The 21,721-nt window shown below is 44.5% G+C and overlaps 1 protein-coding gene across 3 annotated transcripts in view; it reads right to left on the bottom strand.

Moving 5' to 3' along the window:
* Nucleotides 1-21,721, bottom strand: part of DYM (dymeclin) — a 272,781-nt gene that overhangs the window by 149,668 nt on the left and 101,392 nt on the right. The gene's annotated exons all lie outside the window — the stretch shown is intronic.

Here is a 21,721-nt window from a genome sequence, read left to right on the forward strand (position 1 = left end):
AGCATTCTCCAAACTGTTAACAGCATTAAAAACCCTGTGCAAACTTTTACCTCAATTGCTAAAGACATTCAACCCAAGACAGCCTTAAATTTATAGCATCAAGTTACTAACTAAAACGTGACTATTATCGATATATTTAATAAAAGTCTATGCTAATTAAAAGTCTCCATTAAGTACTTTTATTCTATCTTAAGCCACTTATTTGAGAAGTAAACAGATAAATAGAAAATCTTAAACCAACATCCATAGAAACTTAAAATATAGAAAGCAGAAAAATTTAGACAGAAATTTTAGCATGTTTGTCAAGTTACTATCTTACTGTTGTGAAAAACTTGTTACACCAGACACAAAGCTGGGAGTAGCCATGTTGTGTCTTAAATTTGTTTCTAAGAACATGAGAATTTCAGCTTGTATTTTAAGATCTGATCAGTTTCCCTTATAAAACTAAACACACACACACACACACACACACACACACACACACACACACACCTGGGGAGGGACTTGTATACATTGATTTTTGGCATACTATCAAAGCAAATCAGACATTTGAAAATAAATTTTAAAACATTTATAGCCACTAAGTGTCATATGCCAGGTGCCTAAAAATATTGATTAGGCAGGGGGAACTGAGCTGGTATTCATTAAATACACCGTTGTCCCTTGTTTTAAAGATACTCTTACAGGTGTGAATAAAGACATTAGTTTATTGCCAGCATTTCTTTCTACATGGCATGTATGCCAAAAGGAAAAAAAAACCCCAAACTTTTGACTTTGAACAAAGAAACAATTTTAAAAGAAAAGTCACAGCCCTCCATTACAGTCATTTGCTCTGAAGTGCCAGTATGGCCTTGCAGCATGTGACGCCGGCTGGGTTCCAGCAATGTTGCCTGCTCTATGTTTTAAAACTGCACTTCAATGTGTTAATAGCATGTTACTGTCTGCCCGTCTCATGGGCTTAATATTCAAATCGGAAACTGCACCAAAGCCCACATTCCCGGCAAATTCCCCCCTAACATCTGAGTTCAAATGAAGGGAGTACTACAGAAAAAAGGACTAAGCCGACTTAAGCATTATTTCTTGATTAATTTGCTTACAATTTCTTTTTCAAAAGCAATTCAATGTCACTATGATCCTCCTTGTATCAGAGGAAGCGTGAACCGCCAGAGGACACGTCAGATGACTTCCACAGACACCAAGCTGCGTCCGGTAGGGGTGGAGTGCAAGGAGGGAAGCAAGACAAAGCACGTGCTCACACAGGAGCAGCCATCAAACAAACACCTCTGCCTGGCATCTAAAAGCATGTGCCTCCATGAGGCGTCTGAAGAGATCCGATACTTGGTGTATAAAATCTAGTCACTGAGGAACACTGGCACTGACTGTGACCCTGATTCAGAGGTTCCTCAGGCCACGCTTATCTATCTACACAGAATCATCTTAGGTAGGAACATGATGAATGCAGTGGAAAGATTGGGTTTATAAAGAAAGTGGTATAAAATAGCTATCCAACACACTTTATGACCATCAAAAGTTTGCTCACTTTTAAAGTCAATGTATTTTACAAACTCTCTCTTGACAAAAGGATTTATTGCTATTGTAAAATTCTCCCAAGAACATAAGTTTTGATTCTTCACCACACATGCCACAAGTATTAGATCAGTGACGTGAGATACTCTTGAGCCATGAAATAAAGCCAGTTCTGCTGAGACTATTTATGTCCCATCCTTTCTGAAGGGCTAGAAAAATATAATCAAGATAAAATGCTATATAATTATAAGTTAAAAATCTACTGGTGTCATTAAAAATCAGAATAAATATTCCCAGAGAGAAAAATCACACTAACAACTCCTGAATAGAGGATCATCTCAGAGTCATTTCTAAACTGTGGTCATGGATGTACCCCAAAGTATCCATGCATCCCTGACCTTGTTACCTATACAGGTAATACACACCTGCCCACATTTGTGAGAGAGAGAGAGGGGAGGGGGGAGTATGTGTGTGTATGTGTAGAAAAGAAAAAAGAAAAAAAGCCTGACCTGGGTCTCCCTAGATCAATGCCTTGGTCTGCTTAATGGATGTGAGAAACCAACTGCCACAGTAACTGAGTGATGTCGTCCCAATATGTTAAAATAGGAAAACATAGCTTTTTAAGATTTTTGAATTCCTATAATTAGCTTCAAATCCTATGCTTCTGGAAATATGGAAGTTCTGCCCCTGGGTTCAGCACCTGCCATGTTCTGCCCCATCTGGCCCCACCAAGCTCCCACAGCTGCCATCCTGTGGTGGGACCCTTGATGACTTCAGGCATATCTTGGAGCTTTTCCTCCAAGGTGCTGCATTGCTCACTGCCTTCCTGCCACACTCAAGCATAAGCTCTTTGAGGACAGACTCTGAACTTTTATTATTGTTTCCCCCAATAGCCAGCACAGTGCTTGGCAATGAAAGCATGCTGTCCAGTGATTTACAGGAGAAAGACTAGCAAAATCAACATTCTACAGTCAACCATCTAAAGTTGGCTCACTTACGGACTTTCAGTCGTCATATTACCCTTATATTATTCTGACAACCACAGTTCAGGTTGGGATACGAGTTGGAGTCATAACCATAAACATAAATTGCCTTAGTACTGAGCAAAGGTCTATGAATCAGAGACAACAGGAACTCACACACAGTAACTTCTAAGGTCTTAACTGTCTTTTGTTTTGTTTTTACCAAACCCATAATCTCTTCACTTTGCAGAAATGCAAAGGGTTAATCATTTTAGCCATTCCAGGCACACAAACAGAATGGCTGAGTTAGTCTCACGGTTGACAACGTAAAATAAGTGCTAGGTATTTCCATTCTCATTCTGTGAGTTACTGTGGACTTTCTGGTGTGAAATTAGCAGTACTTTCCACAAATCTACAACTGAGGTGCATTATAATAGTCAACCTACCTTTAAATACAGAAGTTGTAAGTGCAGGTCTAGAAAATGGGCAAAATGGTGCAGAAGGGATCATGAAGTGAGGGGAGGTTAAGTCCAGACAGGAATGAAAGGCCAAGCATTTGCCGGGTCCTGTCTCAGAGGAGAAAAGCAAGTTCAAGGAAGCTTTCTGTCCAATGGAAGAAACTGAGGTTGCTATCTCATACTGTGAAGTTACCAGCTTTCAGACTCTTCCTTCTCACAGTCTATGAGATCATAATAGCTAAATAATAGTTACTAAGTGGTTATGGTCTAGGTGAAGATTCAAAATATAAATATCCAAAATTCAGATGACAAGAGGATTCTATATATTTACTATTTGACAAAAGGATGATGAATCTAGGACAATCCAAGCTGCATGAAGAGGGACAGGGGTACTGAAGGCCATGAGGGGCTGTGTATCAAGAGAAAAATGAAAGGGTGTCATGGAAAACTCTGAGAGAGGAAAGAAGCATGCCAGGTAGAAATGCATGTGCAGGACGCATAGGAAGAGGTTGTGAACAGGAAGGGTATGAAGGATGTCGGCAAGTCTAACAGCGAATGTGAGAGGATGAGAGCTGGAGCTGACCTGCAGCAGAGAGCGCACCTCAGAAGATGCCCAGCAGCACTAGTCAGTGCGGAAACAAAAGCCACAGAGCAGCACCACACACCTATGAAACGGCGTTCACAATAAGACTAACTGCTGGTGAATACGTGGAGTAACTGGAACGCTCACAGATGCTAACAGGAATCAAATGGTACGGCCACTTTGCAAAAGACTTTGGCAGTTTCATATAAAGTTAGACGCAGCAATTGCCACTCAACTGACAAACACCACTCCCAGTATTTACTCAAGAGAAATGGGAACTTAGGTTCCCACAGAAATCTCCATATAAATATTTATGGCAACTTCATACACAATTGCTCACACATGGAAACAACCCAAATGTCCTTCAATGGGTGAATGGATAAACAGCACAGCCATATAAGAGAATACTGCTCAGTAGTAAAGGAAAGATAACACATGAACAGGGACACCACTCCATACTCCGCAGACTCACACTATACACTTTCATTTACAGTAAACTAGCAAAGGGAAACTGCACAGAACGGGGTATGGATTGGCAGAAAGTTCTAACACATATTTAGAGACAGAAATTGTCCTTATTTTGATTGTGGTGACAAATCTTAGTTCATCATACACTGAAGAGGGAAATGTTTTTGTTTGTTTTTCAAGACAAGGTTTCTCTGTGTAGCCTTGGCTGTCCTGGACTCATTTTGTAGACCAGGTTGGCCTCGAACTCACAGAGATCCACCTGCCTCTAAGGAGTGTGCCACCACTGCCAGGCTGAAATCTTTCTTATAAATAAAATAAATTAAGAATTAGAAACAGGGCCAGAGATGGCTTGTGGCTAAGAGCACGTACTATTCTTCCACAGGGCCTGAGTTGGTCTAGCACTCATGTCAGGGCCTCATAGCAAACTGCTAACTCTAGCTCCAAGGGGTCTTTGGGGCACCTGCACTCACATGCATACACATGATTAAAAATAAGTAACTATTAAAAAGGAATTAGAAACAATGGTCTTCTGTGGCAGGGCTATCCTCTGTTTGTCGAGTACATCCCAGTATCTGGGGAGAAAGACACTCAGAACACAGAGTGCGTGCTGTACCGTATGTCTTGTGCAGGTGCAGGCCATTGCCTGTGAGTGAAAACCTCTAAGATCAAGCCCTTTTAATGTCTGCACTCTTCTCACGTTTCTTACCCCATCTCACACTCAAATTACTCTTACCAGTCTCAAAACAGAGCTAAGTTCAATCAGACAAGTGGAAATAAAACAGGGTGCTTACTGTAGCCACAGAAATTTCCCAGTTCCCTACCAAAAGCAAACTATGCTGAAGTAGGAATGAAGGAAAGCTTGCCGCACACTGGTGAACTGCAACAGCTCATTCACAGCATCTGTACATCCAAACAAACAAGAGGCTTATTAAAGGAATTCCTTCTCAGGGTCTTAATGGAAGTCAGAGGAAACAGTCAATGAGGCACTAAATATTTAATTCACACACTCTCTGTACTTGGTTTGGTAGTCTGAAATAGATGCCTTATAATTAATAAAGAAGATTTTCTCCAGAAGAATCTATATTCTACTCCCAATAGATAAAATTCTACAGAGTAGATATAAGACTAAATATCAAACCCAGGCCTAAAAGCCAATAACCTACACAGAAATAACAGACCAAAGTTTGTATCTCACAGATACATTTAAAAATGCACACATACTAAAAAAAATGCTATTATTCTAAGAATGCTATCACAGAGAAACTCAATGAATCCTAAGGCTGACCCTAGTGAGACATCTTTCAAGAAGTGTGTTCCATTCCCCTAGTCATTCACTCTTGTCTGTCTATCTGTCCAAGAAAACACACACACACACACGCACACGCACACGCACACGCACACACACCTTTCTTCAAATGCAGCTGGAGTGAGAGTATGTACCACAGAAGAAAGGCATAACAGAGCTGCCTGGGAAGAGTAGGGCGGGTGTCCCAGAGCCCTAGCTGTCCCTGTTGTCATCAGCAAGGAAAATGAGACATTTTCAGAAGAAGAGAGCACAAACCCATGCTTTAACCCACTGAGTAAGGACACCGGATAATCTTGAACTGGGCCAGCTCTGTGCCCCTCAGATCAACAGATGCGCCTCCCTACCTTTACCCGCTTCTCCTGTGGCCTAAGTCCTAATTCTTTCACAGGATTGATGGAATAAGAGTCATGGGGTGTGTGTGTGTGTGTGTGTGTGCGCGCGCGCAAGCGGTAGTCATACACACTTTCTTACACTGTTCAGAGTGGAAGCTTCTGATACAAGATTGTCACCAGCTTGTTCACTGTGGGAAACAAAGTAGGGTGGAGTGGATCTGTTTGTACCTGGTGCCTCCGAGCTAGCAGCAATCTAGAATTAGGTCTGATGAAATAAGCAGCCACCAAAATGCTTAGCTGTAGCACACTTCTGCACTAGCATACCTGGAACTGAGCATTTATTGGAGGAATCTTAGTAAAAGTGCAAATACAAATCACTAACTGGATTTGAAGTGGGCCACAGCAGCACACTCACCAAAAGGGACAGTGGTTGAAGACAAAATTTCAGAACCGTTTGTGACATCAAATTAGAAACACGTAATTCCTTCACCAATAACGATGGGTTCTATGTGTGTCCTCCAGGCCTTTGATGGCAGCTAGATGATGGGTTTGGTTACTGCACCTACTGAAACAGGCTGTGAGTCTTAAGCCCTCACTTTGCTGAACTTCCCTGGGCTGGAAGCGCCCCCTCACCGAGCCGGCCCACGGCCCTACTCTCCACCAGCAGGCTTACTCCAGCAGGCCATCCAAACATTCTCCCGGATTAAAGTGAATGTCTAATTCTTGAACTGTACTTCAAGGTATTCTTTCAAAAGATAAAACCTTAAGACATGATAGGAATTAAAGATCCAAATGGTGCAAAGTGCACGAGCTGGTTCCAGCCTGGGGGTTACACGCCATTTGCAGCACAGCTGGATGAAGAAGGGATCCTCTGAAGCTTTAGGAAGAGCTTCCCTCACTCAAAATGTCATGTGGGGAGGAACATTTTGATTCATTCAAAAAATAATTACTAAGGTTTTCTCTGTAAAAGCACCGTGCTGTGTTTAAGAACAGAAAAACAAATCAAGACTGGATGCTCTTTCAGGGACAGAAACTTGGTGCTCATTTGTCAAGTTATATAGATTGCTTATTTATTGATTTTACTTCATTGTGACCCTAAGGGCCTTTAATTGCTCCTGAAGACATTGAGCCTCTGGCCTCCTAGCTTCCAGTGAGGTAAATGCATTGGGGGGGGGCTGTCTGTTGTCCCCTGGTGATGCCCTTCTCTTTGTCCCAGCTGGGCACTGCTGAGATGGTCAGAGCTTACTAGGGCTCCTCAAGCCCGCAGTGCACCCCGAGCCCCATCTCATCTTGTATTCCTGTTTCTCCCTCTACCCAGTGTCTTCATCTGAAATGCCACTGGAGGCCTAGCAAGGAAGATGAGGCCTCACATGATGGCCATCACTATAAAGAGTTTGAGTCTGAAGAAATTGTGATAGAATGTTCCCCACCAAAAGAGGGTTGTGTCCTAATGCAAAAAAAAAAAATGCTCTGTTGCAAATCAAGTGGAATGAACAGGATCAGAGTGTAGTTCAGTAGCAGAGCAGTTGCCTGCATAACACCGAAGATTCCATCCTCAGCACTTCAGAAAAAGGAGCCGGGGGTAACAGGTGTCATTCAGACTGCAGAACAGGATGAAACAAGATGGCTAACTATAGGAGTCTGGTGCATTTCCCTCTACAATAGTGCCAATAAGCCCAATACGGAGCAGTAAGTGCAGGATGGAGCAGCAAGTGCAGCAAGCACAGGATAGGGCAGTAAATGCGGCATGGTGCAGTAAGTGCAGCATGGTGCAATAAGTGCAGTGTGGAGCAGTAAGTGCAGTGTGGAGCAGTAAGTGCAGTGTGGAGCAGTAAGCGCGGTGTGGAGCAGTAAGTGCATTAAGTGCAGTGTGGAGCAGTAAGTGCAGTGTGGAGCATTAAGTGCAGTGTGGAGCAGTAAGTGCATTAAGTGCAGTGTGGTACAGTAAGTGCAGTGTGGAGCAGTAAGTGCGGTGTGGAGCAGTAAGTGCATTAAGTGCAGTGTGGTACAGTAAGTGCAGTGTGGAGCAGTAAGTGCAGTGTGGAGCAGTAAGTGCAGTGTGGAGCAGTAAGTGCAGTGTGGAGCAGTAAGTGCGGTGTGGAGCAGTAAGTGCGGTGTGGAGCAGTAAGTGCGGTGTGGAGCAGTAAGTGCAGTGTGGAGCAGTAAGTGCAGTGTGGAGCAGTAAGTGCAGTGTGGAGCAGTAAGTGCATTAAGTGCAGTGTGGTACAGTAAGTGCAGTGTGGAGCAGTAAGTGCAGTGTGGAGCAGTAAGTGCATTAAGTGCAGTGTGGAGCAGTAAGTGCGGTGTGGAGCAGTAAGTGCGGTGTGGAGCAGTAAGTGCAGTGTGGAGCAGTAAGTGCAGTGTGGAGCAGTAAGTGCAGTGTGGAGCAGTAAGTGCAGTGTGGAGCAGTAAGTGCATTAAGTGCAGTGTGGTACAGTAAGTGCAGTGTGGAGCAGTAAGTGCAATGTGGAGCAGTAAGTGCAGTGTGGAGCAGTAAGTGCAGTGTGGAGCAGTAAGTGCAGTGTGGAGCAGTAAGTGCGGTGTGGAGCAGTAAGTGCGGTGTGGAGCAGTAAGTGCAGTGTGGAGCAGTAAGTGCAGTGTGGAGCAGTAAGTGCAGTGTGGAGCAGTAAGTGCATTAAGTGCAGTGTGGTACAGTAAGTGCAGTGTGGAGCAGTAAGTGCAGTGTGGAGCAGTAAGTGCAGTGTGGAGCAGTAAGTGCGGTGTGGAGCAGTAAGTGCAGTGTGGAGCAGTAAGTGCAGTGTGGAGCAGTAAGTGCAGTGTGGAGCAGTAAGTGCAGTGTGGAGCAGTAAGTGCATTAAGTGCAGTGTGGTACAGTAAGTGCAGTGTGGTACAGTAAGTGCAGTGTGGAGCAGTAAGTGCAGTGTGGAGCAGTAAGTGCGGTGTGGAGCAGTAAGTGCAGTGTGAAGCGGTAAGTGCGGTGTGGAGCGGTAAGTGCAGTGTGGAGCAGTAAGTGCAGTGTGGAGCAGTAAGTGCGGTGTGGAGCAGTAAGTGCGGTGTGGAGCAGTAAGTGCAGTGTGGAGCAGTAAGTGCAGTGTGAAGCGGTAAGTGCGGTGTGGAGCAGTAAGTGCAGTGTGGAGCGGTAAGTGCAGTGTGGAGCAGTAAGTGCAGTGTGGAGCAGTAAGTGCAGTGTGGAGCAGTAAGTGCAGTGTGAAGTGGTAAGTGCGGTGTGGAGCGGTAAGTGCGGTGTGGAGCAGTAAGTGCAGTGTGGAGCAGTAAGTGCAGTGTGGAGCATTAAGTGCAGTGTGGAGCAGTAAGTGCAGTGTGGAGCAGTAAGTGCGGTGTGGAGCAGTAAGTGCGGTGTGGAGCAGTAAGTGCAGTGTGGAGCAGTAAGTGCAGTGTGGAGCAGTAAGTGCAGTGTGGAGCAGTAAGTGCAGTGTGGAGCAGTAAGTGCAGTGTGGAGCAGTAAGTGCATTAAGTGCAGTGTGGTACAGTAAGTGCAGTGTGGAGCAGTAAGTGCAATGTGGAGCAGTAAGTGCAGTGTGGAGCAGTAAGTGCAGTGTGGAGCAGTAAGTGCAGTGTGGAGCAGTAAGTGCGGTGTGGAGCAGTAAGTGCAGTGTGGAGCAGTAAGTGCAGTGTGGAGCAGTAAGTGCAGTGTGGAGCAGTAAGTGCAGTGTGGAGCAGTAAGTGCATTAAGTCCAGTGTGGTACAGTAAGTGCAGTGTGGAGCAGTAAGTGCATTAAGTGCAGTGTGGTACAGTAAGTGCAGTGTGGAGCAGTAAGTGCAGTGTGGAGCAGTAAGTGCGGTGTGGAGCAGTAAGTGCAGTGTGGAGCAGTAAGTGCAGTGTGAAGCGGTAAGTGCAGTGTGGAGCAGTAAGTGCAGTGTGGAGCAGTAAGTGCGGTGTGGAGCAGTAAGTGCGGTGTGGAGCAGTAAGTGCAGTGTGGAGCAGTAAGTGCAGTGTGAAGCGGTAAGTGCGGTGTGGAGCAGTAAGTGCAGTGTGGAGCGGTAAGTGCTGTGTGGAGCAGTAAGTGCAGTGTGGAGCAGTAAGTGCAGTGTGAAGTGGTAAGTGCGGTGTGGAGCGGTAAGTGCGGTGTGGAGCAGTAAGTGCGGTGTGGAGCAGTAAGTGCAGTGTGGAGCATTAAGTGCAGTGTGGAGCAGTAAGTGCAGTGTGGAGCAGTAAGTGCAGTGTGGAGCAGTAAGTGCGGTGTGGAGCAGTAAGTGCGGTGTGGAGCAGTAAGTGCAGTGTGGAGCAGTAAGTGCAGTGTGGTACAGTAGGCTAGAGACTTTACATTATTAGTCTCTTATAATGAAGGAAATCTGCAAGTAAAAATGTTTAAACAAATTTAGTCTTCAACACAAGATACTTGATACTTGATTTCTAGATATATGAGGAACATAAAATGTATATAAAATACTATTTATAGGGCTGGGGTGTAGTTTAGTTAGTAGAGCGCGTGCTAGAATGCATGAAGCTTTGGGTTCTACATATTTGTAATCTCAGTACTCAGGAGGTGGAGGCAGAAATACCACTGTTCAATTATCCTTGGCTGCACAGTGAGTTTGAGACCAGCCTGAGATACATTTTAAAAAAGAATTTATGCGAACAAACCCTCAGTAGGTAAAGATGCTTGCTGGCAAGCCTGAGGATGTTAGGTCAATCCCCAAGTCTCACATGGTAGAAGAAGAGAACTGGCTCCTCCAGTTGTCCTTAGTATGTGTGCTACGTCACGTGCCAGGCTCTCACACACAAACAAACACGTTTTAAAACCTCATAAGTGCTACTGTAACGTTCCCCCCCAGAAACGGGGTTTCTCTGTGTAGCCTTGTCTGTCCTAGACTTGCTTTGTAGACCTTGGACTCACAGAGATCCACCTGCTCTGTCTGCCAGAGTACTGGGATTACAGATGTGCACCATGCGCCCGGCCAAAATATAGTAGTTTAATCACATTTCCCCCTATGTTTTATTGATATTTCACGTGTCACTCTGTATAATCTAAAAAGTAATGTAAAGCCTTTTGGAGATGTGGCTCCGTGGAAAAGCACTTGTGTAGCAGGCTGAGGGGCCAGCATGCAAGACCTTAGAAGTGCAAAGAGGTGGGGGAGGGCAGACAGAGGGAGAAAGGCCCAGGGCCACACGAAGAATAAGACTTCAAACGTCTTAGCGAGGGCTTCTAGGGCCCGCTCTCCCTCGAGGGTGGTCTGTGAAATACGTGAGCATATGTGACAAGGCACGCAAACAGCCATTTTCAGTCACGCCAGTGGTATTTCAGAAGTGCTTCAGTTTCATCCGTTATGTCCCACTACGTAAACCAGTATGTGCAAAGATGGAACTCTGTATAAGTGACAACCCAGAAAGAAAAGCAGGCTGGGGAGAATCCTCAATGGAAGCAGGCAATTATTAAAAACTGAAACAAAGTCTTTTACAAGCTGGCAGTGGAAGCAGACAGGAGCACACGGAGTGACTGCCCCCAAAGCTGCCTGTACTGGCCCGGACGTGAGGACTCCTGACGCCAAGGGAGCAGGTGAAGAACACAAGACGGGCAGTAATAAGCAGGGGCAGGCTAGCTGAAGCAGATATTCTCTCTGTGAATTTGCCTTAGCTAGGCAACCTGAGGAGTTAGTCACCTCAGCCGAACGTGCTCTTCCCTCGCCCTGCGCCCTTTCCCCTGCTTCTTACTAAAGCGCACACACACCTCTAACCCAAGAGCGGAGACTGCTCTCCCCCTTACAGGAAGGGACTATCTTGTAGCCTCTCTTCTGGTATTATCCCTCCCACCCCGACTCATTGTTTTGTTTTTTTCTAGACAGGGTTTCTCTGTGTAGCCCTGGCTGTCCTGAACTCACTTTGTAGACCAGGCTGGCCTCGAATTCATGAAGATCTTCCTGCCTCTGTCTCCTGAGTGCTGGGATTACAGGTGTGCGCCACCACGCCTGGCTCTGGTATTATCTCTTAATAAAACCTTCACTTAATACTTTGAGGCCATTACACTTGGAACATGGGAGTATGAAGGATACATATATTGTGAAAATTGCCTACAAAACTCTTCATATAACACAAACTATCATTTTTTTAAATCACAAATGAACAGAAAATTATGTAATGATATATATCATGATATTAGCTTAAGAAGTACTGTAGGACTTAGGAGCACAGCTCAGTGGAGAAGCACTTGCCTAGCATGTAGGAGCACAAGGAAAAGAGGAGGAAACAGTGAAGATCGCTTGGGAGTTGGCATTGTGGATGGCTTCAAGCTTGTCTACATTTTCTACAGTGTGCATATATGGTTTGGACTTCTATAAACTGTTTTTTTGGGGGAAACATTTACTCTAAAATTATTATTTATATGGCTTGCGTTTTTGTGGGTACCTGGAATACAAACAGAGGGCAAAATGGCGATGGCTGGCCTCCGGCAGCGTGCATGGTAAGGGAAGGGAGCTACTCAGAGCGGAGTCTGGCATTCTGCCCACCCCATAACCACTCGTAATGGCTTCTCATGGATCTTTCCAGAGTTTCTGCATGTAAACAAGTGAATCTGATTTCTCCCCTTACTTACACTACACACACACACACACACACACACACACACACACACACACACACACACAGTTCTATACCTTGGGGTTTTGTTTGTGGAGGTCTGAGGCTGACACAGTGAGCCTTTTTTACTGTACCCCTGATTCAATGAGAGAGGGTCTCCCAAGCAAACCTGTAGTTTGCTGTTTCAACTCGCCCAGCTGGCCATTTCGCTCTGGGGATCTGTTGCTGCCTTCTAAGTGCTGGGATTACAGTGAGCTCCACATCTGCTAGGCGTTTACACGGATGCTTGCTGGGCCAGTGCCTCAGCCACTGAGCCATGTCCCCAGCCACCATGCCCCACTTTCTCCACACAGTGTGCTCGGGTCTTCCCTCCGTTGTCACTCCTTTTCTTTTCAGCAGCACTCTGCTTTTTAGTGTACCACTTTGAATCAGATGTGTCTACACTGAGATAGCTGAAAAGTTAAAACAAAACCTGCCACAGATAAACACACCCATTGTCAAAAGGCAGTGGAACTAGACTTTGCACACAGCACCACCACTGCGGTCTGAGAGTGCCAGCAACCGGTCTGCCGGGATGACAGGGAAATGCACATCAGCCAAGTTTGCAAGGCCCATTTTTTTTTCTATGTAAAGTGAAATTGTGCCTTTAAAAATCAGAACTTATCAACACATCAGCATCCTGTTCTCGGCAATCCAGTCCATGCCCAGGGTCTGGGTACTTGCAGGCAGCTATGGATCTGGCTTGAATTTGTTTAATCGGGTATGTACTTTTTAACTTGTGAGTCCTCTGAAGCCTAACCCACGCCCTGGTATAAACCCGGCATCAAATGAAATGCTTGCTGGAAAAAGCGAAATCCAAAGCTATTTTCCTTGGCAGCTGCAGTGCAACAGCACCACCAAGGGGAGCTCTGCTGCAGCACCCCATCCAATTTCCTCCCACAAGGATACCAGCCACAGAGAGCAGGGAATTAACCCTAGATGAGCTAGGCTTCAAAGCGCTCTCCAAGCTCTACTTGCCAAGCTGAGGGGTGCCCTGCCAGAGTGAGCATCCAGCCAGCATAGCCCTGGACTCCCACAGACACCCAGTTACTGCCCTAGACTCCCACAGACACCCAGTTACTGCCTTGGCTGCACCTTGGTGTATAGTGAGTATGTCCCTCCCAATGGAAACTGAACATAGGTAAACATTTACGTTGAACAGGAATCAAGGGAATAAAAATGCAGACTACACTTTCAATTTGATTCAGCTTGGATATTTTAAAAGTTTGGGCAGAAGTATAGATTTTTATCTTAGCCCAGGACTTAAGAATAAAGTCATTTATTATACTAGATATACTGGAGAATAATTTATGAAACCAAATTTATTAGGGTTATTAAGGTAGCCACAAATGAGCTGTGCCTCCTTCAATTTGTGCACCTCATGGTCCTATGACTTGCCTTTGACTGATAAAATGTGGTAGAAACAGTGGTCTCAGATAGATGGTCTAGGTTGCAAGAAAACATACAGTCTCTGCTATTCCTGGGATAGCCCCGCCCAGTAATAGGTCATACTACATGGCAAGGTCACCCAGAACACTGAGATGCTCCAGCCAACACCTCAACAGGCCCTTGGCTGGCAGCTAGTATCAAAAGCCAGCCCACTATGTTTCCTGCTCCATTACCCTCTACTTGAAAACACACAAGCGACCTCGAGTGCACACCACCCAGCTGAGCAACCAGTCCACAACCCTGAGAGATGATTACAAACTCTCCTTTAATAGGGAGCCCAGGGCACTGTGTCATCAGGTGGTTAGCACACACTAACAGGCAGCCCAAACACATTGTTGGCCATACCAACAGCAAGAGGAGCAGTAAGCTTAAAAAAGTTTGCCATCTATGACTCTTTAAGAGGCCATGAGTTCCCCAGAGAATAAACATGATTTATATATAGCCCCTTTCTATTCCCTATCTTCTGAATAAATATTTATTAAATGGAAGAATGAATAATGCAGACATAGCTAAGTATTGATTATATTGATGGAAGGAAGTAAGGACATAACTAATTCAGAAATAATAGATGTTTAAAAGTGTCTACAGCAGGCTTGTAATTCACACACTTCCATGCACTCTACCTACGCTATCTTCTGGAAGGGCACTGGAGCAGACAGATCTCTCTCCATTGCAGAATCCCTTCAGGCTTTTACAAGATTTCTCAAGAGTCCAGAGTATGTTTCCATACATGAATTTCATGGATAGATATTAAAATTGAGAGTAATTGAAAATGTGCATCAGTTTCTTTAAATATAAGAACGAAAACTTTGTATGTTGACATAATACATTAAATAAAAATAATTCTTTAGTCATATGAAAAATATTGCTTCACTGAATTTACAAGGCAGAGCTCCTAAATGTTGACCTATCGAATCACACAGTATGCTCCACAACCCGCATTTGTTACCATCATCGTTGGTATCACAAAGTGTTAAAGTTACCAGGAAGCAAACGCAATTCTAATTTCTAATTTTGCTATTTGCAACCATCACCCACAGTGGTTTTGTTTGAAGGGATGAGCTCATTTAATTTATTTTAAAGAAAATGCTAAGTCTAAATAACCATAGACTGTCTTTTCGTGTCAAAATTAGATTCCACCCAACAAGTGGTTAGTTGTCACATTGTGTGCTTTTCTGAAGACAATAAATACAGAGCAGGGGACAGATGTGTGCTGGGGAAACTTTTTATCACACAAGACATGAAAACCACAAGCACTCAAGTCAACTGTCACTGCAATTCCTCTCCCTTACAGTCTTGTCAGGGACATTTTAAGTGAAAATGGCTTTGCTTTCTTGCTGCGAGTGTGGTGGATGAAAGATAGTGGGCACTAGTACAGTGTGAGTGGGTTTATGATAAGGCCTTAGGGAAGGCGCAGTGGATGCTGGGATGGTGCAGGTGGGCTTATGCTAAGGTTTTAGCAGTTGTGCCAATGACTGTTACAGTGAAATTGGCAAATGGAGTCTGATTCTAGGCCCTTCAGGGCCCGTAACCACACTTGAAGCAAGACTGTGCTGAAGTGATAAAAACAAACAAACAAACAAACAAACAAACAATCAAGTTCATGAAGTGAGCATATATATCATTCACTCTAAGGTAGTACACACCCACAGTCCCTTCCATGTGGGAGGTGGGGGCAGGAAACACACACACACACACACACGCACACAGTCTCTCCCAGTACTTATCAATGTTGAGGCTGAAGAAACACACACCAAACTGATGCCGAGTAATTCTACAGTATCTCCGGCCTCCTTTTCTCACGTCTTAGAGAGCTAGTCACATTCACGAAGCTGTCCCAGCTGTGAACAGTACTCACAGGCACTCCCAACAGACCAGCCATGGCTGGCGCAGGGGAGCAGGGCTAGAGACCGACTTTCTCTACTACTTCCAGAGGTCCCAAGTCATAAACTGTGCTCACACTCTGTTTTAATATAATGTGATTCTAACAAACCAAATGCTGTCAAGAATTGTTCAAAATAATCCACAGCAGAGAGGACAATGCGGGACTATCAATGACATAGAGTTGAGTGTGAACTGATCCTTTTTTTTTAAAGTGCATGCATGTGAACACATGCATGTTCATCCCATGGCATGCATGCTTGTGGAGGCCAGGGTACAACTTTTAGGGAGGTGGGTCTCTCTGAGTTCAGGGGAAGCTTGGTCCTACATATTGAGTTCCAGGCCAGCCAGGGCTATATGGTGAGAACCTGCCTTCCAACAAATGACCACTTAGAAATAGAAGGCAATACAAGATGTGGGCAGCTCACAGATGCAGGTTCAAACCCAAGCACTGTTAATTTTCTTAGACAAGTCACTTCTGAGACTTAAATGTTTGTTCCTTCACTGGAAACAACCGGAAACAACAGACATATAACTAAGTAACTCAATTGTATCTTTGATATTTACTATAAATGAGTCCTAACCACAATAGTAACAGGTTAAGGTAACATCGCCTCCTTAGGTAGCTCCCCACTGACACAGAACACTATAACAAGAGCTGGCAGCCTGCAGTGTGTGGCAGATGCCAACTGTGCAGAACAAGACAGTCTATGTGGCATAGTGATTCCTTCCAGCCACTTGGGATTTTAGGTACGTCCACTTAGAGGAACATATTTTACCATCATGGGCAAGACGTGGTAGGTAGCCTCTACCAAGGCCGATGCCCTGTTCTACCAATGCTGAGTGATGCTATCCAGCAGATGCTATCCAAGGCACTTTACACATGCTAAATCTTTCTCTTTATGGCAGCCCTGGCAGGAATTTGCCGTTTTGTGAATGATGAAACTGAGAAATGCAGAACCAATGTTAAATGCTCAGAATGTTCCTAAGAGCTGCCACAGGACACATCCGAGCCTCCTTTCGCGTTACCAGTGTCCAGCCATCCCCTCAGATCCTCTAAGGAAGCAGTCCCTGCTCCCTTGTTTGTTCCATCTCTCTGGGCCTCTTGATTCTCTTTGGCCTTCTGGAATTTCCCACTTCAGTTAACATGTTTGTCTTGGAAAAGGTACTTGTAGTGAGCCCATGAAATATTTCCAATATAGTGAGAAAAATGCTTTATTTAGAACTTTATTTGTAGCTGGGTAGTGGCAGCAGTACATGCCTTTAATCCCCAGCACTCGGGAACCAGAGGCAGATGGATGTCTGTGAGTTCGAGGCCAGCGTGGTTTACACAGTGAGTTCCAGAATAGCCAAGGCTGCACAGAGAAAATCTGTTTTGGAAAATTAAAATAAACAAACAAAAAAATTTGTTTTATGTCAGATAACATATTAATGGGTTAATGGGAAGGGAACAAATGAGAGAGGGGGAAGGAATAAAGGAGTGAGGGGGGAAGGAGAAAGAAAATGAATGCGAATGAGCATGAACAAGGCCTAGATCTTCCATCTGCTGTGGCACTAACCCTGATCCGTGAGCTGAACAACTGGTGTCTATATCCGCTTCTGCAATAATGTTCATTTGGATTAATTGTAGTTAACTGAAAGTTTCCATACTGCCATATGCCAAGTGTGAAAAGTTGTCTGAGATGATTTTTAAAGGTCTTTCTAAATCTATAATTTTATGATGCAACAAGATTTTTACCAAAATACCCTGGATATGTCAGGGGCACTCAGATTAGGCTTTCAAGACTGAACACCAACAGTGAGCTGGAGATGCATTAGGACCACATGGGAAGCAAGAGGCTGATGTGGCCACACACGGTTTCCAGGACATAAATCCAATGGATAAGCAAGTGAGAGAAAACCCAGAGCAGTCATCTCTCAACCACAGTGGCAGCCAGTGGACCACCATTTCCCGTGCCACAGGGCATGGTGACAAGTTGCCCATCAAGCAGCGACAGGCTTTCCATTAGCTTCAGAGATACCTACCTAAGCAAAGGCTTCTGGGAAACACATTCCTTCTTGCCATGGATGTTTGCAGAAGAAATAAGCTTGGGACACAGAGTCTTTCCCTGCAGCGGTGGGCAGACTGCTGCCACACAAAGCAAGGACACCTCCCTCAAAAGTCAAGATGGGCGTTTTTGCTTGAAGCCTATTTTAAGTGATAATGGAGAAACCTAGCTGAGCACAAGCAAGTGGGCGTGCACAGGACATTTCCCCTTGTTCCTGGCTGTGGAAGTCATGTGACTAGTGGTTTTAAATTCCTGCTGCCTTGACTTCCCTATTACAGACTACAACCTGGAGCTGTGAGTTAAACACACCCTTCATTCCTAAGTTGCTTCTTACCAGGACATCTTGTCCCAGCAACAAGTGAAAGCAGGACAGCCAGTGTCCACGGAGGTCTCACACTCAGGGTTCCTTTCCTAGAACACAAAATACTGTGTGTGCTGTTGTCACCTACCTTCTGTCATGCTGCTCCAGGGTGGGAGGAGCAAGCCAAGGGAGGGAGGACACACTCGCCCTACTACTCTTGTGAATAATCATTTATAGTAAGTGTGCAAAGAGACCATCAGACGCTTTGTCCTACACCTAGAAGTCTTAAAACCTAAAAGAAGCCACAAAACTACGGCAGGTCAACTTTTTTGTTTAAAAGTAAGGTAAAAATAAAATACCAGGACTTATAATAGGACAGGACTGGGTGCTTGACAATCCATGGCTAAGAGGATGAAGTACACAGACCGTGTTTTCACACATTCCCGGTCACCTCTACAATCTATGTCACAGTCTAGAAAGCTCTAAGCAAGTTACTTTAATGGTTCATTTCTCATGTAGCAATCTTGTCCACAAAGGTCTCTACTTACAAGAAATCAAATTCAGATAAACTTATGGTGTGCTGCTTTAAAAGCGAACATTCTAGCTGTGCCAGCAGTCTAAACTGGAATTTAAATCAATTATGAAGTTTTCACATGTCCCATCAAGTCTGCCAAGACACTGCTGTATGATATAGCAGCTCTCTACACAGTCACACGGTTCAATTAAAAGCTTAGACATTTCCAACTGGGAACTGCAAATGCTCCTAATGTAACTTCTTAAGAAAAGACTAAGCTGAAAGGCAAACCATGCCAAATTTCCCTAAAAAACTTCACTGCCTTCAAAGTACCACTGCCACAGGAAGTACAGGAAGCCAGGTTTCTAAGACAAACATTTCTCCTTCCTTCCTTGGCTAATGCTCTGCCAAGATCAAACGAGGACCAGCAGAGACACAGCAAGGAAAAAACTGTGTGTGCCTAGGCACTGGGGAAGAACAAGTTCACTCTATTAAAAAGAGATCACATGAACTGTTGGAGTTTGGTGCATACCGCTCTTCGTGACTGCTGGCACTCTAGAGTCCTCGCAGATCACAAAACAAGCCAGTATTAGTACAGACCTCTATCTACATCCAATGGCGTCTCCATCTTCACCCTTTAGGGAAATACTGGCTACTGAAGGATACCTGCAGCACCTGGGAGGCTGAAAAGGACTAACTTAGGTTCACCCAGGCCACACAGTGAGTCCAAGGATAGCCTGATCCAAGGATAGTGCAATCCACACGAGAAATGGTATCGTTGGTGCCATCTCTTGACATGGTGACTAAAGCCAGGAAGAGACAGGAAAGAGCTCTTGTGTACAGATACCTGAGAGCAAAGCCTTTTCAGCAGACACCTTTGACAAGACCTTTCAGGCATGTGTACCCTACGGCCCAGGGGCCACATGCAGCTGAGGATAACTGCAACTGTGGCCATGAAGAGTTACGAGGGTGGCCCAACAAAAACCTGTTGATTACACATTTCTCAAGGGTAAAGAATGTGCCTGGCAATGTCACATTGCAATTTCAGAAGGTTAGAAATGCCTGGCAGAAGCAAGGAAATAACTCTAATTTCCCAAACTTTTTTTCAGTTGTCAGTACACTAAAGAGAAAGGACCCGCAGTTTATTTGACTGCACGCTGCTGAGGGGGAATTCTGCTGTATTTGTGTCTGCCCTCAGTTTCAGCAGCTGACCATTTCAAGCATGTCAACCTGTTCCCTTCTCACTTACTGCTTTATGGCATGGCCAGAAGACCACCTAAGCCATACGGCCCACATGCTCAAGACTGAAAACTGCTCAAATGGAAGAAGGAATTATATACTTAGAAACTACACCAATCCCTTCTTGGGGTCTCCAGGGAAACTAACATTTGGAATTTTCATATGGGACAGCCCTTGGAAAATATTCATTATAAAAAAACTAATCTGAAACCATTACAAAACTCCATATATGCAAGACAGAAAAGGACCACAAGACAGCAGAGATCATTAAACTTGCAATACTGAATGAAGTAAGCACAGGGCCAACAGTTAACTTTTAGAAACTAAGTTTCCTCATGATGCCAGCAAGACTACAGGGAATGAGGAGGCTGTAACATTCATGGTAAGAAATAAAGCTCATGTTAGTACACAGTCAGCTAACTGGTCAACCTCTCTCCACTTCACTACTAAGCAGTCGAATGTACAAATGCGAACTCAATTGTGAGTCTCTGTAAAATAGTCTCTAATAAGTTCTGAAGACAGGTAAAGAACACAAGTTAGTTTTGAGTAATTATCAAAACTGGTCCCAGCTCACCATACCTAACATTGCTAACAAGGCTATGTCTCGAAAGGTGGGCCCTAGGGGAAACCTGCTATGACTATTATCCTAAAAGGACATAGTATAAAATGGCTTCTAATGACTTATTGCCACACACACAGACCAATGCACTACTCAGTTCTTACCAGAGAAGCTCCTTCTTGCAGCAGACGGCAAATAACAGAGACTCACAACTGGTCAGAGCACGGCGAATGAGAGGCTTTGGCGTGCTCAGCCCTAAGTGGGATGTCTACATCATAGCCCTGCCCCCAATCTCAGGATCTATACAGAAGAGGGGCAGAAGGATTGTAAGAGTCAGAGGTGGTGGATGACTTCAAGCAAACAATTATTTCTGGATACAATAGGGCAGGTACATATATGAACTAACAATGATTGTGAACACACACACAAAACCTGTGCAAGCTCAAGCCAGATAAAATCCAAGGACGGAAGAGAAAAAGGGGGTCATGAAGTCCCATCCCCTGGCTGAGGAACCACTGGCAGGTGGTTGTTGCTGGGAGAGGTAAAGTCAATTTTCTTTAATCGTGTGATATCTGGTATATCAACTACACTCCAGAGCAGGCCCCAGGGCCAGAAGCAACTGGCCAATACAAACTGGACTCAGAGAGATTCTTATAAAGGGGGAGAACACGAAGTTGTGTGGGTAGGGAGGTGGAGGACACACTAGAAAGAGTTGGGGGAGAGAGATAAAGATGATTCAAGGCCAGCCTGGGAATCACAGTGAGACCCTATGCCAACAAAACAAAACAACAGCAACAACAACAAAAACCAAAACCAAAAACTCAAGGGCTGGCGATAGCACTAGAACCAGGATGTAAGCTAAGCAATGCCTTAGGTTCAATCACCAGTGTCAGAGAAGAACAAATTCTGCACGGTCCTAAGAGTAACAACTAAGGAGAAATTACAGCTTCCATGATACACATTTTACTTGAAAACTGCTAAGACAACCCTGCGCTGCCTACCGGGAAACAAAAAATATCCACATATACTAGAAACTCCTGCAAATGGCATTTATGACTGGATAATTAACTTTTTTATCTTTAAAGATCATAGGCTTGGAAAAGGAGGAGGAGTGATGACAGGGGCTCCTGACGGCCCCTGTTATGGCAGGCCAAATCATAGCTCCTCAGAAAATGTTAGTATGTTGTTTCACTTGGCAAAACGTGTAGCTATGGTTCTGTCCGGATAGTAAGATCGGGCTGGGGTTGTGGATGTGTGAGGTGGGGCCATGGCACAATCTAAGTGGAACAAAGAAACACAAAAAGGAGGCCAGCAGGATGAGACCTGAGACAGACTCAACCACCCACTCTTGATGGTGGCAGAAACCATAAGTCAAGAAAGAAGCAAGGTGCTTCTAACTGCTGAAAAACAGACTCTCCCACAGAGCCGCAAGGAAAGAATACAGCTCCACCAACCTATGGTTTTAGCCTATATAACAGTAATATAACAAATTTATGTAAATAATAGTGGTAATTGCTGAGGCAGTAACAGGAGATCATGATAAAGTTGAACAGCTATGG

Source organism: Acomys minous (assembly GCF_964271855.1).
Source record: "Acomys minous genome assembly, chromosome: 4".
NCBI lineage: Eukaryota > Metazoa > Chordata > Mammalia > Rodentia > Muridae > Acomys > Acomys minous.